The following is a 24,217-nucleotide window of genomic DNA, read 5'->3' as shown; positions in this document are numbered from 1 at the left end:
AAGTCCACAGACTAACAATGCTTGAACATGCCCAGCAGACAAAGTGGTTCCTAAATCCCATACATAACATTTGTTACTGTGTAGGAGTCAAATTCATTTTAAATAGCTCCCCCAATGCACTCAGGCAATGCCCCCCTGAACTTCAGCATTCCTGAACACATAATAGTGTGGTGCATTGTGCTAAAAAAAAAAAAAGGTTACATAAAATATTAAATATGACCTTTTGGACAAACATAATAAATGCACATTTTTTTGCAGGTAAAAAAATGTGCATTTATTATTTTTGTCCAAAGGAACTTGGAAAGCTTTGCACCAGCAATCAGTGGACCGCTGATGCCATGTACGGTCAAGCAGATATTCTGACAGGAAGCCATGGAGCGCCGTAGTAGTTCATTAAAAACTAGAAGCCCACAGCTGCTAAGACTGCCGGACTTGTAGGCACTCATTCACAGAACTCTGTGAATGAGTGACGCAGTAATTTGGGTGAAGCCCCACACGGCCACGCTGTTTTCAAATCTTACAGATAGTACGGGGAAACTTCTCCCTGTATTATCTGTCGGTGGGAGGGGCGCTGCTGCAGCTATGGGAACATGTTACATGTTCCATCCTAAAAACGGGTGGAACATGTAACATGTTCCAAAGGTGAACTTATCCTTTAAGTATATTTGCATTGGCAGGGTGTGTTAACGCACTATAAAGAAGTAAATAGTCCCTAAAAATCATATATTACTTTTTATAACACAGCACACCACAATGCAAAGCATATTTGTTGTGGTGTTCTGCAGTGTTGGTTTGTTGACTACTACTGTAATAGTACATTAGGATGCCATTCAAAATAATGGCATTACAACATGCACAGCAGCGCATCCATCAAGCTGTTGTGTTATGTGTTACCCCAACACAAACAAAAATAGGCTCTTAATGTTGCATTAACAATTTAAAGAAAGTGTTCCTGGGTTCATCACAATGTAATGTCCTAATGACAAATTTGCAAAAAAGAAGTTATTGTGTATACCTCCAGACATGCTGGGAGCCGCAATAAAGATTGACCAACACTGCCCTAAGGCCTAATATACAGTTAGGACCATATGTATTTGAACACAGGCGCAATTTTTGTTTTTTTCAGGTATTTACCAAAACATATTCAAGCTATAGTTATATCATGGATATGGGCTGAAAGTGCACACTCTCAGGTCTAATTTGAGGGTATGTACATCCAAATTGGAGGAAGGGTTTAGGAATTACAGCTCTTAAGAGTAGCCATCTCCACTTTTTTCAAAGGACCAATAGTAAATGGACAAATGAATATAATCATAAATAAAATGTTCATTTGTAATATTTTGTTGAGAATCCTTTACTGACAATGACTGCCTGGAGTCTTGAACCCATGGACATTACCAAAGACTGGGTTTCCTCCTTTCTGATACTTTGCCAGACTCTAACTGCAGCTTTCTTCAGTGCACATGTCTTCAGTGCATGTGTAATGCATGCTCAATGGGGTTGAGATCAGGTGATTGACTTGGCCATTGCAGAATATTCCACTTCTTTTCCTTCAAAAGCTCCTGGGTTGCTTTTGCAATGTGTTTTGGATCTTTGTTTGTGTGTACTGTTAAGCGCAGTCCAATCAGCTTTGCTGCATTTGGCTGAATCTGGGCTGACAATATATCTCTAAATGCTGTAGAATTCATCCGGCTGCTTCTGTCTTCTGTCACATCATCAATAAACACCAATGAACCAGTGCCACTGGAATCCACGCATGCCTATGCCATCACACTGCCTCCACCATGTTTTACAGATGACATTGTGTGCTTTGGATCATGAGCTGTTCCAAGACTTCTCTAAACTTTCCTTCCAGTCATTCTGGTACAGATTAATCTTAGTTTCATCCATCCAAAGAATGCTTTTCCAGAACTGGTCTGGCTTTTTTAGATGTTTTTTGGCAAAGCCTAATCTGGCTTTTCTATTCTTCAGACTTATAAATGGTTGCACTTTGTGGTGAACCCTCTGTATCTGCTCTCGTGAAGTCTTCTCTTGATTGTAAACTTTGAGACTTTGACAATGATATGCCCACCTCCTAGAGAGTGTCCTTCACTTTTCTGGATGTTCTGAATGGGTTTTTCTTTACCATAGAGAGGATCCTGTTATCATCTACCACTGTTGTCTTCTGAGGACGTCCATGCCTTTTTATTTTGTTGATCTCACCAGTGCATTCCTCTTTCCTCAGAATGTACCAAACTGTTGATTTGGCCACTCCTGGTGTTGCTGCTATCTCTCTGATGGATTTGTTTCATTTTTGAATCCTTACAATGGCCTGTTTCACTTGCATGGACAGCTCCTTTGAATGCATGAGGTAGGTTCACAGCAATAGATTCCAAATGCAAATACCACACTTAGAATCAACTCCAGACCTTTTACCTACTTACTTGATGAAGAAATAACAAAGAAGTAGCCCACACCTGGCCTTGAAACACCTTTTGATTCAACTGTCCAATTACTTTTGGTCCCTTGAAAAAGGGGGGGGTGGCTACTCTTAGGAACTGTAATTCCTAAACCCTTCCTCCAATTTGGATGTACATACCCTCAAATTAAACCTGAGAGTGTGCACTTTCAGCCCATATCCATTATATAACTATAGTTTGAATATGTTTAGGTAAATATCTGAAAAAAAACTTAAATGTTGCCTGTGTCTAAATATATATGGCGCTAACTGTAAATCAGGTAGTACACTTGTACAGGTATTGTCAGAGGGGAAAGTCCAGGAGGGAAGAATGTGTGCCAGTAAGTGTCTCAGATATTTAATAACACTACAACATGCCCATCAAAGCCTGCTGCTTGGCCAGGCAATACATATCCACAGACCTACATCTATAGCACACCCTGCTGGAAGGCATGCTTAGAGAACACTAACAGACATGCAGCTACGCTGACTAAAACTCTTTACAAAATCACAAAACTACAAAAAGGTAAAATCCCAACACTATTTTTTTTTAATTCATTAATGTTTTTAACAAATAAGAATTAAAATCCGCTATAGAAGCACAATGAGTACAGATTCTCCACATTTTTAGAACAAGGATATCATCATAAACATGACAAGTCTCCCAAACTGTCCCTTGGTCATACTGGCACTTGGTCATACTGCCTATAAACATCAGATGGCAAGCCATCTGTGCCTGGCGGGGTGGTTGCCAATGCTGTTGCTTTTTCCTCAAGGGCAATTGGGCAATTAAGTGCCCTGAAGTCTGCTGGAGATGCCCTATGAAAGGGTCGGTCTTCCAAAAACTGAAGTAGTTCTCCATTATCTGGCAATACCTTAGAGGTATAGTGTCACCCTGTACTAGATTTGAAAAACCCTCTCCTAGTGGATGAATGTAAATAATAAAATGTGTTTTATCAGTAAGGCAAGCTTGGAAACCCTGAAATAACTGAGCTTTTAAATGTAATAAACAGCTACCAGTTGGAGAAATTCTGCCTGGACTCCATGGCGATACGCTTGGCTTTATAATACCTTTTCTCTGCCAAAGATCCCACCAGTTGGGTCAGTTTTCCGCGACAATCTTCCAGTACTGTAAAAATGTAACACATGCAGAGACACATACACATTAGGTTCAGTTCAGAAAAATAAATTAATATAGTGAAATGTCATAATTTGATTTAGTATTATAATGATTTATAATCATCTATCATATTATTAGATTTTGCAGTTCTTTACAATTATGCAGAACAGAAAGCTACTAAAAAGGAACATTTCCAATACAGAATAGACATGTATTTCATGTCTGTATATCAAAATATTCTATTTGGATTAGTGACTATGTGTATATTGCAGCTGAAGAAAAGCTCTGTAGTGATAAAATGACACCAGCAGAGCAATGCAGTAGCAGTTTTTGTGTATGTGTTCTTACCTTACAAAAACCCTATAAGTTCTGGTATTGAAAGCTGTTATTCAGTTTTTATTAAATGTGCAACTGACATCATATAGTGATGTGTGAGGTTGCTTTGGTTGTATAAAATGACATTATGTCTAATGACTAGCTAATACCCAGTTATTGATGAAAACGAATTAGAGTTGATTTACTAAAGGAATAAAAAAATGTTTCTTTTGTAAACGGAGAACCTAATTTATGACTGAGATCAGATATTGCTATCAGCAGAACACTGCAGTATACAATATATTCCTCTTTATGTTCAGTGCTTCACGGTATTCTTTGTATAATGCTGCAGAGAACACTCTGTGATAGGAGGAGAGCTCTGTCACATTACTTTGACAGATCATGTGACCAGGCTTTCCTACTCCCCAACATTTTTTTACATGCGTGGCATTGCTTACTTCAGATTTATTTTTTTTAACATCCCAATGCACATAGCTTGGTATTTAAAGCAAACACTGTTTCACTTTCCTAAATGAACTTTCCGTGTGAGTAGGAAATATGAATGGTGCTACTGCTTGATCCATCCGATAACAGCCTCAGCCCTGGGGTTTTACACGGTTAAATGTTTTTATGTATATTGTAAGTGCAATTCTACAACATTTCCTTTAACCTCCCTAGCAGTATGATTATTTCAGATTTTTGGTGCTGAAAGCGGTACCATTATTTTGCATGGAAATATGTCGTTTTTTTATTGTAGGCTGTAATATTTAGGAATAACTCACTGAAATCTGTCTGAACAAGAGTCTATTAAACATCCCGGGTATGATAAAATTTGAAACACAAAATCATAAATTATAATTTAATAATTAATCATAAAAAATAATAATATAATAATAATACATTTATTTCAATAATATAATCAAACCAAAAACACTGAAATTTGAAATTTAGCGCCAAATTCGCACATCACTAAGCAAAGTCGCAAAATCGTTTTCAGTGTCTGATGAATTTCCCCACGAATCATTATCACTCAATTCTGCAAGTGGTTCTGATTTACTATCGCTGTTCTCTAGCTGATCTAAACCCGCTTTTGACCTAAAGGGACGCTTTTTGGACGCCATGGATTTTTCTAAGTTTCCAGGCAGAAAGAACAGTCAAAATGCAGACGGGACAGGACAAAGCACTCGGGACAAAATGTATGTGAAATGGTTTGAAACAGCAATGTTTTACTATGTAAAATTCGTTTTGAAAAAAATGACATTTTTTTAAAATTTTCAAATTTCCCGCCGACGGCGGGCGCCCGTACGTCCCGACGTCATAGGGACCGGAGCACAGAAGCCGGATGCCGGCATCAGCCGGAGGAGATGGCCGGGGACGCTGCAGGGGACACATCGCGGGAGCGAAGGACAAGGTAAGCTCTGCAGGGACTCCCTATGCAGCGCCGCATGGTAAGCCCGAGTATAGCTCAGGGTTACCGCTTGTGGTACTTAAACTTTACCCCGAGCTACACACGGGAATACCGCCAGGGAGGTTAATACAATGTCTGGCACGTTTTGCTGGCTGAAAGCTAAAAAGAGTGGGAAATTTGAGTGGAGAGTAAAAAACAGTTTTGCTTTTGTCTGCTGGTGATTGTATTTGTTTTATTTTCTTCTTTGGGGTCTTGCTAGCAGCTTTTAATTTTTTTTAATCACTTTTTCTGTCACTTTTTAAATAAAATGTGTTTTTCCTTTCCTTCCTTCAGTCTGCTGATTAAGGGGAGGGGTTAATTGGTCACAGGTGCTCCAGGTCCAGCATAACTTTCTGTAGAGCTCACTCAGAGCGTGCCTGTATTTTTCTTGCTGGACCTTTGACCAAGTTTACATTTGATTAAGTAGAGTTAAAAAAACGGAGCTGAAAACAGGAGATTATAACAGGAGTCTACTAACCTATGACATCTGATATTTCCTATTAGTAATATTAATATTGTAACTGGGATAATGAGTGCTAGCAGGGTTGAAGGTTTTGTGCAGTGCACAATGTGCCGCATGTATGCAACAATGGAGCAAGAGCTCCAGGATGAATACCGCTGCGACAGATGTGGGCGGGTTGCCCTTCTGGAAGCTTGCATTAGAGATCTGGAGGAGCAGGTTGCAACACAGGGCACATCCGTCAACCTTGAAAGGGGTCTTCTGCTCTCTGAGCAGATAGCTAATGGGATTGATGTGGAGGGTGGAGGGGCTAGTCAGGATTATCAGATAGGAAGATGGGTTAATGTAACGAGACGGAGTGGTAGGGGCTCACAGAAAAGGAAGGCCAGCCCTGGGTTTGAGCACCCAAACAGATTTGTCAAGTTAGGTGAAGATGTGGGGGTGGCAAGCTCAGGGGTGACAGCCCTTGATGTCACTGCTATCCCTAACAGCTGGGAGGGCAGACCATCTGGGAGGGATGGTGAGGGTAATGCAGGAAGGCCTAGACAGTTGGTGCTAATAGGGGATTCTATAATCAAAAGGACTGATAGAATAATTTATCGCCAGGATCGCCTCAACTGAATGGTTTGCTGTCTCGCTAGTGCCAGGGTTCAGCATGTGGTGGACTGGGTTGATAAATTACTGGAAGGGCCTGGGCATGACCCAGCTGTCTTGGTCCATGTTGGAACCAATGACAGAATACATGGAAGGTGGAGGCTTCTTAAGAATCAATTCAGAGCACTAGGCTGCAAGTTGAAGGGAAGGACCTCCAAGGTGATATTCTCTGAAATATTACCTGTGCCATGCGCAACTCAGGAAAGACAGGGAGATTAGAGAACTAAATGCATGGCTAAAGACCTGGTGTAAGAGGGAAGGATTTGGGTTTCTAGAGTACTGGGCTGACTTTTCATTGAGGTGCAGCCTATATGCTAGAGATGGGTTGCACCTAAATGGAAGTGGATCTGTTGTGCTGGGGGAGAGGTTTATGGGACAGCTGGAGGAGTATTTAAACTAGGATTGAGGGGGGAGGGAGATTTAGATTACAATGGGGCAGACAGATCAGACAGGGGTCAGTCCTTATTGGTGGGTGAAATGGGGAAAGATGGGGGAGGGCTATGGCAGGTGATAAGAAGGAGCCCATGTTACAAACAACCATTGGAATTGGTAGCATTTATATGAAAATAAAAAATATGCAAAACACAAATTTTCCAAGGCTGAGAGCTGCTCTTTAAGACATAGACTGGGAGGGAATATTTGCATCAATGAACACAACACAGAAATGGGAGTTCTTTAAAATGACTGTATGTCAACACTCTGCAAAATATATTCTCATGGGCAACAAGTTTAAAAGGCTAAAAATCAAACCTATGTGTCTTACTGCCAAAGTTAAAAAAGCTATAAATAATAAGAAAAGAGCTTTCATTAAAAAAAAATGAAGGATCGCTATCATCGTTTACACATTACAAAGAATATAACAGAATATGTAAAAAGCAAATCAAGGCCACAAAAATTAAAAATGAATGAAAGATTGCAAAAGATAACAGGACAAACCCCAAACATTCTTCAAATATATTAGTGGTAAAAAGGTCAGGACCAAGTATGTAGGCCCTTTACAAAATGTATTAAATACCTCCTTCAGCTCTGTGTATACAAAGGAGCATGGGGGAGCTCTTGTCCATAATGGGCATGGTATTGACACAGCTCCAGATGATCCACATTGTCTCGCAATTGATATGATCCAGAAATATTTAGACAGAATAAAGGTGAATAAAGCACCTGGACCGGATGGCATACACCCACAGGTCCTTAATGAATTGAGCTCTGTCATTTCAAAGCTATTGTTTCTAATTTTTATGGACTCTTTAATGACTGGCATATTACCACTGGATTGGCATAAGGTCAATGTGGTGCCTTTTTCTTAAAAGGGATCAAATCTTTACCAAGTAATTATAGACCTGTTAAACTTTAATATTTGGGAAGATACTGGAGAGATTAATAAAAGACCACATAGAGCAAAACCGTGGACAGAGGGGTGGCAGTGGACGTGGTATACTTGGATTTTGCAAAAGCGTTTGACACAGTTCCACACACATGGCTAATATGTAAGGTAAAGTCTACAGGCTTGGAAAAAATCAGTATGTAAATGGATAGGGAACTGGCTAAAAGATCGTATTCAGAGAGTAGGGGTTAATGATTCATACTCTGAATGGTCTAGGGTTGTCAGTGGTGTACCCCAACATTCAGTGTTGGGATCCTTACTTTTTAATATATTTATAAGCGATATAGGGTCTGGGATTAAATATACTGTTTCAAGCTTTGCAGTGGAATAACGTCCTTACAGGATGTCTCCAACTTACAAGCCAACTTCAATGCAGTGTTTAATTGGGCAACTATGTGGCAATCGAGGTTTAATGTTCATAAATGTAAGGTTATGCACTTGGAGGCTAAGAATATACATGCATCATACATACTAGGGGGTACAACTGGAGGGAATCAATGGTGCAGAAGCATCTGGGAGTTCTTGTAGATCATAAGCTTAATAATGGAATGCAATGCCAAACTGCGGTTTCTATAGTGAACAAAATCCTCTTTTGTATTAAAAGAGGTATAGACTCCAGAGAGAGAGAGAGAGAGATCATTTTACCCCTGTACAAATCATTAGTAAAACCTCATCTGGAATATGCAGTTCAGTTTTGGGCACCAATTCAAAAAAAGAACATGGAGGAACTGGAGAAAGTGCAGAGAAGGGCAACCACACTGATAAGAGGCATGGAGGAGCTCAGCTATGAGGAAAGATTAGAGGAACTGAATTTATTCTCTCTTGAGAAGAGGAGATTAGGGGGGATACGATCAACATGTATAAATACATCAGTGGTACATATAGAGAACTTGGTGTAAAGTTATTCACCCTGAGCTCATCACAGAGGACAAGGGGGCACTCTTTACGTCTGGAGGAAAAGAGATTTGATTTCCAACTACGGAAAGGTTTCTTCACAGTAAGAGCTGTGAAATGCAGAATAGACTCCCTCAAGTGTTGGTTATGGCCAGCTCAGTGGATTGCTTTAAAAAGGCCTGGATTCTTTCCTAGATACACATAATATAACTGGATACTAACATTTATAGGTAAAGTTGATCCAGGGAATATCCTATTGCCTCTCGGGGGATCAGGAATGATTTCTTTCCCCTGCAGGAGCAAATTGGATCATGCTTTTGCTGGGTTTTTTTTGCCTTCCTCTGGATCAATTGTGGGTATAGGATTATAACTTTTTTTTTTTTTTTGGTTGAACTGGATGGACTTTTCTCTTTTTTTTTCAGCCAGACTATGTAACTATGTAACAATATTACACTATGAGCGCTTCCTTTTCCCCTCTAATTTTTACTTGAGGTATTATTTTACCCCACCCCCTGCTAATTGCCGACCTCCTCCACTCTTCCTACCACTCCATCCCCCACAGCCATTGACCCCTGTACCAATATTCCCTCCCTCCTAGATTGTAAGCTCGAAAGAGCAGGGCCCTCGATCCCCTCGTGTATCACATTGTATTGTTTTGTACTGTCGCATGTACTGTCTCTCATTGCAATGTACAGCGCTGAGCAAACTGTTGGCGCTTTATAAATACTGTATAATAATAATAGTCTAGCCATTGCTATGCTCTTAGCTGGAGGGAGAGGTTGGACAGCAACAAGCAGTGAGAGAGAAGAGAGAAATTCCTCACCAGACAAAAGTGCTGTTTAACTCGTTGCATAGAGCAAGGGGTCCACCAGATCTGGTGAGTGTGGTCACAAAGGGGGTCACCGATTGATGAGCACTCTATGAGCACAAGTCACTTTCTTTTAGCTAAGCACGGAGAACTTTCATGAGGATATTTTAAGAAGATAATTTAAGAGGATATTATAAATTGTGGATTGGAAGCACTTTACAACATAATTGCATGTTTATGGACACTACTGCACACTAGCGGTAGTGTTGCTGGTGGCAGCTTAGTAGCATGGGGATAGCTAGGTAGGCAAAGAAACCAAACACCTGCTTCTACAGCATTCCCTCACTAGTGAGCAATATTTTGCCAGTGAGGGAGAGACACTGTAGAAGCAAATAAGTGCTCTAACTTGCGTTCCTGTTTTACAAAAATGTAAACCAGAGTACAATAAAGATGGGATACACAAAATGATGCAAGGAAGAGTAAGAGTCAGCAAATGATATGTAATAATATCAAATAAAAAAAATACAAAATATTTTCATAATGGTGATTTAGTATGTAGCTACGAGTATGAAGTTCTACAAATGTATCAAATCTGGTAAAATAAAAAGTAATAATGGTAGAAGAAAAAGTAAAAAAAGAATAGTAAATAGAAGACAAAGGGAAAAGGAAAAGAGAGGGAGGGGTAACTGGCCACGCACTAGTGGCATTCAGGCTTTATGATCTGTTAGATAGAAAGCAATGATTGATCCAGATTAATGCTGGCAATATAATCCAGCCATGGAGACCATGTTTGTAAAAAGTCAGGATAAGTATCATTCAAGTTAACTTTTTGTGAACCATGGTTCCTGAAATTCCTCCGTAAGGTACAGGGACGTCTGTCTCAAAACTTTGGCAATAACCTGGTGCATCGCCAGAAAGATGAAGGTTATCAATTTCCTCTCAGTCCTCATTAGGTGCAAATTAGGTTTATGTGATTTTCAATGTTTGCAGATTAGAGGTTTATAATAATAAATCATATTGTATATTTGAATCCACAATTTCTAAGCTATGGGGCATTGCCACCATATGTGGAATAGAGTGCCATGGGCGCCATGTCCTTGGAAACACAGAGAGGAGGCAGAGGAAGGGAATTTTGCAATCTGATCCTAATGCTCAAATGTTATCAACAGTGGCAGAATGCCTAGTGTGACATGGGACTAAATCAACCCAATCATATCTAAAGTTTTGATGGTGTTTTGGTCCAAACATTTTTTCACCATGCCTTCATGTTTATTCATTAAAGTAGTGAAAAGAGTCACGATGATGTAGAAGGTGCAATGATCCATTATCAAGTTCAGTTTACTGATATCAAATGATTGATTGCATTTGGCTCATACAACTCACATTCAGGGAATTTCAATATAGCCTTAATGCCATTTCTGTCATGAGTTCCATTAAGAACTACTTGTGCCTAATTCAGGCAAGTATTTTTGTCAGTGCACCAGTTTCAATAAGTGCAGCAAAGTCAGTTAGTTCTTACTACTGACACTATAAGAAGCTGTTGCTATGGCAGCAATTAATTCTTAAACAAATGCCACTAGTTCTCAGATTAGGAAAATGATGGTAATTAAGACCAAATCTGAACTGGTGTACAGAGGTACACCAGCGGGTTGTGCTTGTGCTGAGAAGCTGTCATGTATGTGACAACTTCCCACACAGAGCTGTTTCCCCTGGACCCATTCAGATTCCTTTTGTAAAGAAAAAGGGCTGGGGATACAGCTGATGTCATTACTCAAATAGGGCCAATGCCCATACTTGGGAAATGACTTGTCATTAGGTGGACAAAGCCTGATGGAGATCTGAGAGACTAATTCCCCTTCAGGTCTGTTTTATGTTTGGTTGACAGCGCATAGCAGTGGGCAGAATTGAAAGATGCTATTGAACTGAATAGCAGTTATGAATCTGCCCACTCCCGAGCACTGTCAATCAAAAGTGGATGAGGAAATCTGTACAAGTCAGATGTTGGGCATTCTCTGCATCAAATGTCATTTTTGGTGAGATACTCCCTAAGGATTAATCACTTCTTCTAAAGAGATGCAGAAACTGCAACTTTCCTCATCAGAACCCTGAAAGTGCACCATATGATTAAAATTAGTCACTCCCCTACAGAATCAAGCCGACCATAGAGGGATCGAACTTCTGTCTTTTCAGCAGTACATTTCAATCTATCTATGGCTGTTCCCACTTGACGTCTGTGGAACTGACTTGTTGGACAATGTTTCTCTATCAGCAGCTGCAGCCATTCTGAAGAGTCCCGCTGTCTGAATAAAATGGCACAGTGGGGAGGATCACTCCATTCATCTTGCTTGTGTGGATGGAGGAATCCATTTTTATCTATTAATCAATTAATCTATAGTATCTAAGGGTAAACAGCTTTTTCTCTAGAACAACTTTTCTCAACAAAAGTGGAGTTACTCTTTGACCAGTCCACTCTACTCTTTTTTTCATTAAACTAGTGATCTGGGAAGTCCTCTTGCTTACCCGTATGAGAAAGAGATGGAGAAAGCGATAGAGAAGAATAATTCATTAGTAGGTCCAGTATAGGTTTCATTTGTTCTTTGGAAAGCAGCATAAGAATAGTTTACTTTTGTAGAATAAGGAAAGTGAAGAACATTTATAAATTAATTTATTTTCCAAAATGATTTGGAGTAGTGTAATTATTCTTAATGTTAATTCTATTCTCTTGCTCTTTCTCTAACATGATCCTGAAATATATAATAGATGAAATGCAATTTCAAATACAACAGCTTATTTTAAAAACATAGGACGGAAAAAGCATTTAATATTGTGCCATAGCAACCAGCCAGTTGTTACATTTTGTAATCTGCAACAGAAAAAAGACTGTTGGAATCTAGTTACTTTGGGTAAAATCAATCATCTTATATAGTTTACCTTGAATAGTTAAAAACTACCTGCTGTTCCTGTGTATCTGTTTCTTTCTTTCTACAAATGTGTAGGTGTAGCTAGCTTTTAAGTGTTCTAAACATTTTCCCAGCAATTTTCTTTTGTCATTTATTTCAGTTTCACCAATACTCTCACACCTACCTTAAACTCACCCATACTGCCATTTCTGGCATATTTCCAGCTTCTTTCATAGAGAGAATGGACACACCTATCCCGAAGGGGTTACAAGTGTTTAAATGATTAATCCACCTGCTGCTGACTATTTTAATGGTTTATTTTTAGAAGAAAAGGTCAGTATTCTCTGGCATTCTGTAAATCGTTTTATAATATTTGCATTGTAAATTGTTTAAATATCTTAAAAGAAATATAGTTAGCGGTATGTGGGAGCAAGAACCAGCTAGGACTTAGATCTAATGTGCATTATAGGTGCTCCTGAAGTTGCCTCCAGCATTTCAGTTATTGTGTGGAAACTGCCATGCACCTAACAGCTGTCAGAAGCAAGGGAATTACCTCATGTTTATAAGATTCAAAACAGTTTTTTTCATTGACAGTCACATGTGCACATATCCAATATGTTGATGTACTGTGATCATGCTGTGATGAGCAAGCATGCATAGGGTGTACTATCTATGGCCGTTAGTGCATAACATCTTTGTTATCAGTGGATAGTGTGGCTCCCTGGGGTAGACAGTCTAAGGCAGGGTTTCTCAACTAGGGTTCCTGGAGCAATTCATGCCTCTCATATACGTTCCCACTGACACCATTGATCTTTTTAGCAATCTGTGAGGGAGTAATTCTTCCCACTGACCATCACACAATGTATCATAATTTGTAGATATAGTAGTTCCCCGACACCGGAAAGTTCGCATATGAAAGAAAAATATGTTTGAAATATATTTTAAAAATATTCTTCCCAAATATATTGACATATATTTGAAATACTACAATTTTGGCCATATTTAATACATTTTAAATATACTGTATGTCTTTAAAAATACAAATCTACATTTTTGGAAAGCATTTTCAAATATATGTAAAAATATACGTTAAAATTACTTTTTTATATATTAAAAGAAATCTGAAGAATATATTTTAAATAAATATATTTTGAAAATTATCTTTCATATATTTTGTAATATATACAAAACGCATTTCAACATGCAGTGTGTATATATATATATATATATATATATATTTATTGAAATATATTGAATATGGCCAAAATTGTAGTATTTCAAATATATGTCAATATATTTCGGAAGAATATTTTTAAAATATATTTCAAATATATTTTTCTTCCATGTGGGTTATTTCAAGGATTTTTCTGTGTTGAAAATGTTGAGAAAAGCTAATGCAGGCCATAGACGGGGAGAAAACCGGCCGTTTTTTTTTTAAAAAATGAAAAATCCGTCGTTCAATCAGCCGACATTAACACTATTGGTAAAAAAAGATCGGCTGATTTTCGTCCCGTCTACGGCCGGCAATTATATAGAATATATGCAGAAGAAGAAATAGAATATGCAGAAGAAATAGAATACGAATATGCAGAAGAAGAAGAAATAGAATATGCAGAAGAAGAAGAAATAGAATATGAAGAAGAAGAAGAAGAAATAGAATACAAATAAAAAGATGAAATAGAATATGCAGAAGAAGAAAAAGTTGCAACATTGTATCTATTTGTATCCATTTCGGATACAGATGTTTCTATTCGGATACAAATAGATGCAATGTTGCTATACTTTTAAATATCAAATATAATATCGGACTGAAATTCTTTTTTTTTCTTCTTCATATTCTATTCCTTTTTTTCTTCTTCTTCTTCATATTCTATTTCTTCTTCTCATTCATATTCTATTTTTTTCCTTTTCTTCTTTTCCTTCTTCTTTCATGTCACTGCTCATGCGCATTTTTAAATATCGGAAAAAGATTGGCAAATTTGTCCATCATTGCCGCGAAAATCGGCAGAACGACAAATTTGCACGATTATTTTCCAGCAGGACTGATAATCTAAAAGGTCAAAAATCACGAAAAACGGCCAACTGATTACCGCACTAATGATCCAAAAATAGGCCGATTTTTTTTTCCCAGACGATTTTCAGTCGTTTTTCATCTCATCTATGGCACGCATTAGGAATAGCCAGGCTTCAAAAGGAACTCAAGCAAACATTTGAAGACTTTCACTGAGTGATGCTCCCAGGACACAGCTCTGAGAGACAAAGTCTTACCAGCAAATGAAACAGGTACAGGTCACAATAGGTAAAAAACAAACAGGATAGAGTAGACAGGTTGGGACTTAAGGACATACAACTATTGACAGCTTGAAAAAGACAAGTTTTGGTTTCTTCCAAAGATGCCAAGTAACACTGGACAAAAGATGATAAGCATAACCCTGGAGCTGTTGCTGATAGAGGCCAATTAGGTTTTACATTTAATTTTATTGAAAACCTAAAGAAATGTTTTGATCTGCTACAAATTTTTTGCTCATTTCTTTTTCTCGATTTTCAGGAATCAGCCCAAAAGCCTTTTTAGATATCTGCAAAGCATTCTGAAATATCCGTGTGTTCCTTCAAGCACAATTGGTTTCAAACCTGCATAAATCTCAGGAGTATGTATTACTAAGGAAACAATTTAGACTGCTAATTTCCAGTTATAACTATATTTTGCAATACAATAAGCAAGTCTATTCTCCCTGAAGAAGGCATGCCAGGCTGGGAGATAAAAAATAATGACATGACTGTGAAATTCTTATGCTTGTGGGTGCTATATACATCTGAATTTATTTAACACAAATAGGGGTCTGTATGACCAGTGCTTATTTTCCAAAGAATGTATTTAGATTTGAGAAATAATCTGAGCTAGACCAGTAGGTGGGATTTTAAATCATCATTCAATGCAGGTTTACACTTGTGAGGAGAAAGAACACTGTGCTGGTGGACTAAAAAAAGATTGCCTACCGAGTTTGTAAAAACGGCTGATGAAACATCTGTGGGTTTGGAGGATTGACTGACTGACCTCCCATGTACAGCAGATAACATTCATTGCTTTGTGACTTTTTAAAACAAAAGTTCCAACATATGTGAATCTGAACTAAATTTTGAGTACATGCTCCTGTACTAATAGTTAAAAAGAAACCCTATCACTGCACCATTCATTTAAACAACAATCTTCCAAAGATTATATGTGCAGGAACTGACAGTAATTAAACACCCCGTAAGAGGAGTGTCAATCCCAATAGTTCAGAGTCACACTGCAAGTCAATAAAAAATTGTTTATGGAAAGGAAAATGCTGCAAGTAAGCTTTTAAGGTGATTGAATTTTCTGTTCTTTTACCTTGTTTTCCTTGCACCTGATTGGGTAATCTTTACAAAATGAAGCTTTATCACATTTACTATGCTCTGGGGAAAATTAGTACAACTGCACTTGTAAACTGCACAGTCTATTTGCCTTTAGTAAATTCACCCACTTTTTCAGTTTTTATTTAGTTGAACATATAAAAGAGGAGTCAGTGATTTTTTTCCACATCAAGTGTCGATTTTGCAAGAATCAGACAACCGGTGTTCCAATGAGTAATAGCATGTTCTCTTATTTTTTTCAATTTTTGCATTCATAGTTGCCCTGCTAGTGGCAAGTTACAAAGATCTCTGATCAGCCCTAATTTCTGTTCCCTCTGATCAGCTGTAAATAACATTTTAAGCCCTGGATCTGACTATCTATTTATTCCTTGCATTGAAAAACCAACCTCTGTCCTGCTTTATTTGTGGGGTGAAATGCAGCTTAAAAGTAGATTAGAGAGTGCAGGAGGGCCTTGTAACAGGAGAGTGACCAAATGATCCATATAAGAAAGGTATTAAACATAACCAGTTTTAAGTGCATGAACAGTTTAAATCTAAATATTTCATTTTTTTCTCATTACTTTTTTTTTCTATAAAATGGGTACCGCTGTGTGCAGGCTTCCGGAGATTCCTCATCGCAGCATGGCTATGTCCTCAGTCCCTGGTTGCTTTCCCTAACATCACTGAGGTGGGTGGGTTGACGTTTGTAACTGACAGGCCTACAGAAATGTCAATCGTAGCCAAAACCATTGCGTTCTCTCCCTGGCATGCAAATGGGGAGGGGGGGTTGCCAACTCATGATGTAGACAACTTAAGCTAAACGTTTCAAACCTGCTCAGTTTATTATACAATAGTAATGAATGAGCTATAAACATACATTGTTTCAAAAATATAATTAGGCTCATTTCTTAAAACTGCAACACAGCACTAAAATAATCAGATATGGGACGCCATGCATTTGTATTGAATACTGTTTACCTTATCTATTGGAAAGATAGGGTACGACACACATATTCTTGCATTTAATATTGTTTATTTGCATGTGTTAATATGTATTTCCAAATAAAAAGATGCATAACACAGAACAAAAATACAGATGTCACATGAACATAAAATGCAATAAAACATACTTACCGGCATGTTCTTTTTCAAATTATTTCATCAGGGAGATATGTCCATTGAGCCTGAAACCCAGCAGACAATGTAGCTGTTGCTTCACAAACACAGGTTTCTACATTGTGTGCCAGGTGCATGCAAAATCTGGACAACGTCAAAATTTAAATCACTTTTTCAGGCATTTTGCTAACATAACAAAGCATGACTTCATATGTATAGATATTTTTATCTGGAATATTTTCTGTTATTCTTATAATGAAAATAAATAATAGCTATAATGTAAAAATATCAGGTAGACAAATATGATTATGAGTCATTTTTGTCACTAAAAGAGCTGTTAAAGGGTGTGATGTCTATAAAGTCTCTGCTTCTCTGTTGATCATTTATTGCACTAGCACATTGTCAAGAATTGCTTCTGGTCTACCATAACGGCTTGAGGAATTACAGTTTTACCAACATAGGTTGTATTGTCTTACAGCACTTGCCTGGATTTGAGGTAACTGAAGGTCCCGGCAACCTAAAGCTATATAAAAGGTATAGTTTTACCTACTAAACAATTTGTATTTATGTCCATCCAGTCTTGAACCTAGATTGGACTTTGAAGGAGCAGCAGTAGGCTAAATGAGCTCATCAGACTGCTCTCTCCTATCACCATGGCCCTTGTCAGTATATTTACACCCAGCACACCTCTCCAAGGAACTAAAAAAGGCTGATGACAAGTACTTAAGCTATCTGCAGTAAACGTTAAATTAAAGTATTATTACAGCATATGAAACTGCTTTAATTGGTGGTGTTTTTTTTTAATCTTCCAGGAGTTCAACTTTAATAACTGTTATCTATAAATCCATAGTCAGTTACGAGAAAGTGCCTGAATGGGCTCTAAACACTAAACAGAGATGAAGGGAACTGTAAGCATTACTGCAATAAACAGTGCTCCAAATTATAGGGTTCCTTCATCTGAGAATTCCAAATCAAAATCTTGTCATACAAATGTTCGCATACATGAATAAAAACAAGTCTGAAGCTTTATTCCACCATTTGGCAAAAGCAAGCCCAATATAACACACAGTCACTTGTAGAGTATTTCTACTTTTCATTATACAGAGTTGTACGTGTGGGATTTGAACTGCCACCATAATGTGTTAATAGAAAAACAATTTTTGGAATATACATCAAGCTTGGCACTGTATCTTAAAGTGTATATAAACCCTAGAACAAAAGTATTGCAGCTTACCAGTCTTTTATGTGGTGGCTGAATTCGTTTTCTTGTTTCCACTTGATGATCCTACTAGCAAAACACTTCCTGTTCTAGGGTGACAATACTCACATGCTGGAGGAGGATATGTTGTGATGCGAGGAGCAGTATTGTCACCCTAGGACTAGAAGTGTGTTAAAACTACAAAACACCTTTTCATCTCCATAACATGCGGGAGAGGTTATGTAATCCACATAGAGAATTTAGACAAGGAGGAGAAATAACAATGTTTGGGATTTCAGAGAACCACTGCCAGCTTACTACAAAAAGCTCATTTTTGGCAGGACTGACAGGTATTTTCTGCATGCATGGAACGGTTATAACTAAATTATGGCCATGGTAAATAACAGAACAAAAGGCAGCAAATAACAGGAGATTGTTCTTAGGGTTTACATACACTTTCAATTAAAATAACTTGAGATTTAAACAGGGGAAACGCAACAGCAACAAATAAATACAGAGAAAAATGGTAGCAGTGTGGATCTTTTATTTTCCTCAGATGAAGCATGTCTGCCTCTTCTTGTGCAGGAATAGGATGTGCTATAGGCAGTAGTGTCAGAGACCCAGTAGCCAGATGTAGCTGCTGAAATAAAAAACAGGATCTACACTGGTTACTGAGCGACGAACACCACTAAAATTATTTTTCTTCACATATTCTAAACCAGCTTCTTGCAGCCTGCAAAAAGAACAATATAGAGGTAAATGTCAGAGTCGATGTCACAGAAGAAGTATTTAGTGTGGGCCTGTCTCCGGCTCATAGGTTTACAATTACTGTATTTGAAAGAATTTTAATGTATGTTGTTGCCATCAACAAGTAGACTGTCCGTGCAATCTCATGTCTTATTCTATTTAGTGGATCTAACAGCTATGCCTGTATTCCTGGATGTCTACCCTTTAAATGTTTCTCCTTGTGTGGAGATTTTCAACACATTTCTTTTTCACTGATGTGTATGAGATGGCATGTTTAAAACCCAATGAAATCCTTGAATTGAAAAAACATAATTATTTGAAAAATAAATGAAAAAAACGTAAAGTACAGTAAAATTTGAAGGCTCAGTAGTCACCTTAAATGAAAATTGTGTTCTTATGTTGATTGTGCTTTTTTCATTTAGCAGGCCAGTAAAAGCAGCTAGAGCAGCCATCATTCCTGGTTAAGTATATAGTACTGCATCTGAAAATATATTATCACCCAACTCCAACAAAAACTTAGATTTTTTTTTTTTTTTGTTTTGGATAGAGTGTTGAAAGAATAGAAATGTCTGTGACTTTTGGTATTTCCCTCATGGGATGAGAAGTAGAAGGAATTTCCTCAGTTCTAACCAAGGCAGGAATAACCATGGACCTAATATAATGCAACCAACCCTGTTTTACATAATGCTTTACAGGTTAACCTGTGTTACAGTGTGTTTTACAAAGTGTGATAGAGGTGTACTTTGAAGGTAATGCTATTTTGAAGGTAATTCAATTGTGAAAAACCAACCCCATATAAGTGTTATCCAAGAGCTCTTCTAAAAAATTTAGACAATACAAATACTACATATAAGTTCAAATATGTTGACTATAATGTAAACCACCAAAAAACAGCAAAATATAGATAAAAACTATACCCATGCTGCCTTTTTCTTCAGAATAAAATATCTGCACAGAAGCCAAAACTTGAACTATTTGGCCTAGTTTAATGTGAGAGTAAAATAAACTTTGAAGGAGGCTGTACAAAAACATTCAAAAGGTGCCCGAGGGAAAGAACAGTCACTAAAGGGAGAAAAGTTCACATGTATAAAAACATATTATTAAATGGGTGCAGTTTCATTAGCATTGAATAAATACTTTCTGATGTGAAAAACAAATGCAGAAAAGCATCCAGACAACAGAGGTTATATGGCGGGACAATAGCTTACATGAATTAGATTGTGCAAGGTGTGTGAAAGAAAGCTGACTGCAGGGCTCTTGAGTCATACATGTAGGCTTGTTATTACCTGTTAAAATTCTTCAACTTTACAAGGTCTCGCTTTCAAAATGGAAGCCAATCCCCTATTTGGGATGAAAAAGCGACATTCCAGCTTTGAAATGTTTTGGTAATGACACACTAATCTGTAGGCCTTACACATCAGAGCATGCTTAGTGAAAGTTGCCAGTGCTGTGCTGTAGCCACCAATACAATTCCAAACTGTAGAAAAACATCGGTGTTAGAGAATAGTACTTTGAATCTGACTGGTTATTGTTAAGCAATGCAGAGTTCTGAACAATGGCTGCAAAATGAACAGCTATTGTTAAAGTGCAGTTCTGTGATAGTTATGTGTACCATAGGTTATATGTAATCATACCATATAGGTCACCTCAAACAGAACCTTCTGTTGTTGTTGGGTATGGTCCTGTGGTTAGTACAGCAATAATACTCACATTCATCTGAATAGGGTGGGTCTTGCTATTATCAGGTTGTTAAAGAATGCATAAAATTGGCCTTTAACGTAAGATCATAAACACTTGAAGATTTATTACAGACATATTAAGAAACATATATGTATATGTTATATATCAGGAATAAATTGTGTCACTTACTGGACTGCTCTTAGAAAACCTTTAAACTCAAACTGATCAATAATATAAAATGTAAACAAGCTTTCTAAAGATAAAATGACCAGTCCTCATTGATGTGTGATCAGTGTAAAGATTGCACATAGCTGAGCACATTTTTTACATTCACTTCCAGTGGTATCGAATACCATATCATGCCACTCAGACAAACTTACATAATGCTCAGTAATAAAACGAATAGTCTTTATCTTAAATGGCTCAAAGGCCATTTCCCTTCCTCTGTAGGTGTGTCCACAAGACACAAAAATGTGCACATTTTCCCATAAGGTGCTAAGATAGTTTCATGAGAATTCCATGGTTCTCATTCATCATACTGTAATAGGGCTGTCATGGGACTATCATTAGAGACACACAGAAGCTACCATTGCTGAGCTATCCTCTTCAACTGCTAGTTGCCTGGCTACTTAAATCCTTTTTGTTTCAATAGTTTAAGTCAATGGCCCAAAACAGGACACAGGAAAGGACTACTGAATTTTCTCCAACTTAGCCGATCTCCAAGATGGCTATTAGTCAGAAACTCAAACAACTAAAAAAGTCTTACTACACCCAGGACCCTGCATTCACTCTATTTGGTCTCCCACAGTTTACAAATATTTTAGTAGTTATAAATTGCTAAATACCTTTTGTCATCAGCTGTTAGAGCAGACATCTATCAATAGAATTCCCCCAGAGGTTTACTCACAAGCCTGGCCCTGGGCATGAGGGGGATGTCCTGGGGGGAGGGGAGTGCTGTTGGGGCCTGGACTTGAACCTGGGACCTCTACTGTGTCTGGCAGTAACTCTTCTCACTGAGCTACCTGGGATGCTGAACAACAAGAGAATTCCACCAGAGGTTTAGTCACAAACCTGGCCCTAAGATGTCCAGAGGATGTCCTGGGTGGAGGGAAGTACTGTCGGGGCCTGGACTTGAACCTGGGACCTCTACTGTGTTTGACAGTAACTCTTTTCACTGAGCTACCTGGGATGCTGGACAAGCAGAGCACATGTTAAAGCTTGTAGGAGGAATTTCCATTTTGCTCTAGGAGGATGCAGAACCCCTGACCACTTTATGGACAGCACTGCTTGGCCCTGTGTTTGATACACACCAAACCAAGCATGTGCAGAGTAACTCCACAAGATATGTCTTAGCATGCTTTACTGCATATACAGACTGATTTTACTGTTGTGGGTTTAGTAACACTTAAAGTACTAATGCCAGTGGGTCAGCATTACAGCCAGGCGTACATTTTTTTAAGACAGAGATCAGCAGCCCCTATAATTCTTTACATGTTTACTTTAAAGCTGAAGTTTAGGAATGTTATTGCATAGTTACTTTGGTCCAGCTTGGAACAATGTAAGAATGCATATCCCATACCTGAGCAATCCTCATGAGAGCTGCAAATCACCACTGCAGTAGCAGCTGCCATTACAGTCATAGCAATAGTCTTCTAGGTCCAGTGCCAAGTGTCTGCCCTTCTGAAAATCAACCAGGGGGTTTCTTGCTCAGCCCTGCTGCTATTCACAGAATGCCTTATATATTTTTTTAATGAAGACAAGGCAATCTCTGATTAAATGATGTGCACATTGTGACATCACCACCCTGCCGCTTCACCTCAACCAATCAGAGAATGCCTTGTATGCATTAAAAAAAAAATACAAGACATTCTACGGATGGTGGCCATACCCAATGAGCTACAATGTGTGGCAACTATGCAGAAGGGCAGCCGCTATGCACTGGATCCAAAAGACTACTTCTATCACAGTAGTAGTGCCGACAGGAATCACTCAGGTATGAGTTATAAATACTTACATTTGTCTAAGTTGGACCAATGTAACTATGCAATAAAATTCATACCCATACTTCAGATTTAATCTAAGTAGTATCTAAAACAAAATAAAATGAAGGCCATTATTGGCCGATGGGCTTTTTTAACCTGCCTCAAGTGCTGCTAATGCTTGATCAATGACTGATCATTTTTTCCTTACTTCTTATATTAACATTTAAATTTTCCACGTCTGAGGTTTACAGTCTCAAGGATAACAATATGTAGTATGAACTTCACAAGTGACATAGCTCATTGAGGCATCACTCACAATGATTACAATGAGATAGGGCCATGTAGCAGCTTCACAGGGCCAAGAGTAAACCCTCCTGTTCCTAAGAGGTACTTGTTAGCACACCGAAGTACTGTATTTCAGCTAGGTGAAAAATAGTTTTCTCTGCTTGACCAAATCTGTAACCAAATGCATTTGGTCACATTCTAATTACAATGTATATTTAGCAGAACATGGTGATATCTGATGTCAGCAATAACACAACTGTAAAGATTGTCATAAACCATGTACTCTGATCTGATATTTGTCCACCCAAAAAGGATTTCTATCATTTAGGAGAAAGTGAGGAAAAAGCACGATGCTACACCACATCACATTATTGTTGCTACTTTGGTGTCTCTGGCTTGGTCATGATGAAAGTTAGGCTAATAGGAAAGCTTCTGCCATTTTAATGAAGTACATATACTATCACTGTGCCCCACCTCCTCTAGCAGATTCTCCAGGCCAGTGACAATAGCAGCTTAGCTTTTATTTGAGCTAGCAGCCTACAAGAGCCATGCAGGGACTGAACAATGCAACACTATATTCAATAATCAAATTCATACATTATAATTCTTAACCCATAGCAGCCAGTCAGAAGCCACCATGTACTGGTATGGCCCCATTGTTTGGTGCTCTCTTAAACAAAAAAAGCTGCATAAGAAGATGTGTAGGATTGACAAGATAATTTATTTAACAATAATGGTGTAAAATATTTTGTAAAAACCACAGTTCACATACATTTTGTTACAGAATATGGCTGGGAGATTCACAAATTCTGGGTTGGGAAATTCTTAGATTTTAAAACTCCTTGTGTGTTTCCTTGCTGTTTTAGATGGCTGAGCCACAAACCACAGGACACTAGAACATCAGCAAGGTCAGTTGATCATAGTGTGCCAGTTTGTTAAAGTAATATGAAGTAAAGTGAATTCCACGTCTCCTGGCACTTTAAATATTTTGTTTGGGCCAAACAAAGCATTTGCATTCAGAATGGACTGGCTGCTGCTTAGGTTGTAATATACTGTAGTAGCTTGTGCTATGTCAAGTATGCAGCACTGTGTTCTGGCAGCAGTGCGATAGAATTTCCTTCTACTTCCGGATATAGAGACCGTTGGTCGTACCGTATATCTAGCATTTAGGAGAAGCTTTGTATTTTTTCAATAAATACTAGGCTTCTTCTGGTCGAAGTGGAGATTATGATGTCATCTGCCTACCTCTCCACTTTGGCCACTCAGAGGAAGTGTTGTATTACTTGAAAAAAGGCTTTTCCTAATTGTTGGAGATGTACGTCTGTGTGTGTGGTATGGCCAACTCTCTCTATATCCATAAGCAGAGTGAAAATTGCTCTGCAATAAACTCGATGGCATAGCTAAAAAACGCTAAT

At 38.1% G+C, this 24,217-nt stretch overlaps 1 protein-coding gene across 2 annotated transcripts in view; it reads right to left on the bottom strand.

The window, feature by feature from the left end:
• LOC149432475 (uncharacterized) overlaps positions 1 to 24,217 on the bottom strand; it is a 208,866-nt gene that overhangs the window by 14,858 nt on the left and 169,791 nt on the right. For both annotated transcript variants that reach the window (XR_016308989.1, XM_089665126.1), the window contains exon 5: positions 3,509 to 3,566. The gene's annotated coding sequence lies outside the window, so the exon portion shown is untranslated. The remainder of the gene's footprint in view (positions 1 to 3,508; positions 3,567 to 24,217) is intronic.

Source organism: Staurois parvus, unplaced genomic scaffold (assembly GCF_062004578.1).
Source record: "Staurois parvus isolate SC_StPar_1 unplaced genomic scaffold, SC_StPar_1.0 ptg002140l, whole genome shotgun sequence".
Lineage (NCBI taxonomy): Eukaryota > Metazoa > Chordata > Amphibia > Anura > Ranidae > Staurois > Staurois parvus.
This window is presented reverse-complemented; position numbering and strand designations above follow the sequence as displayed.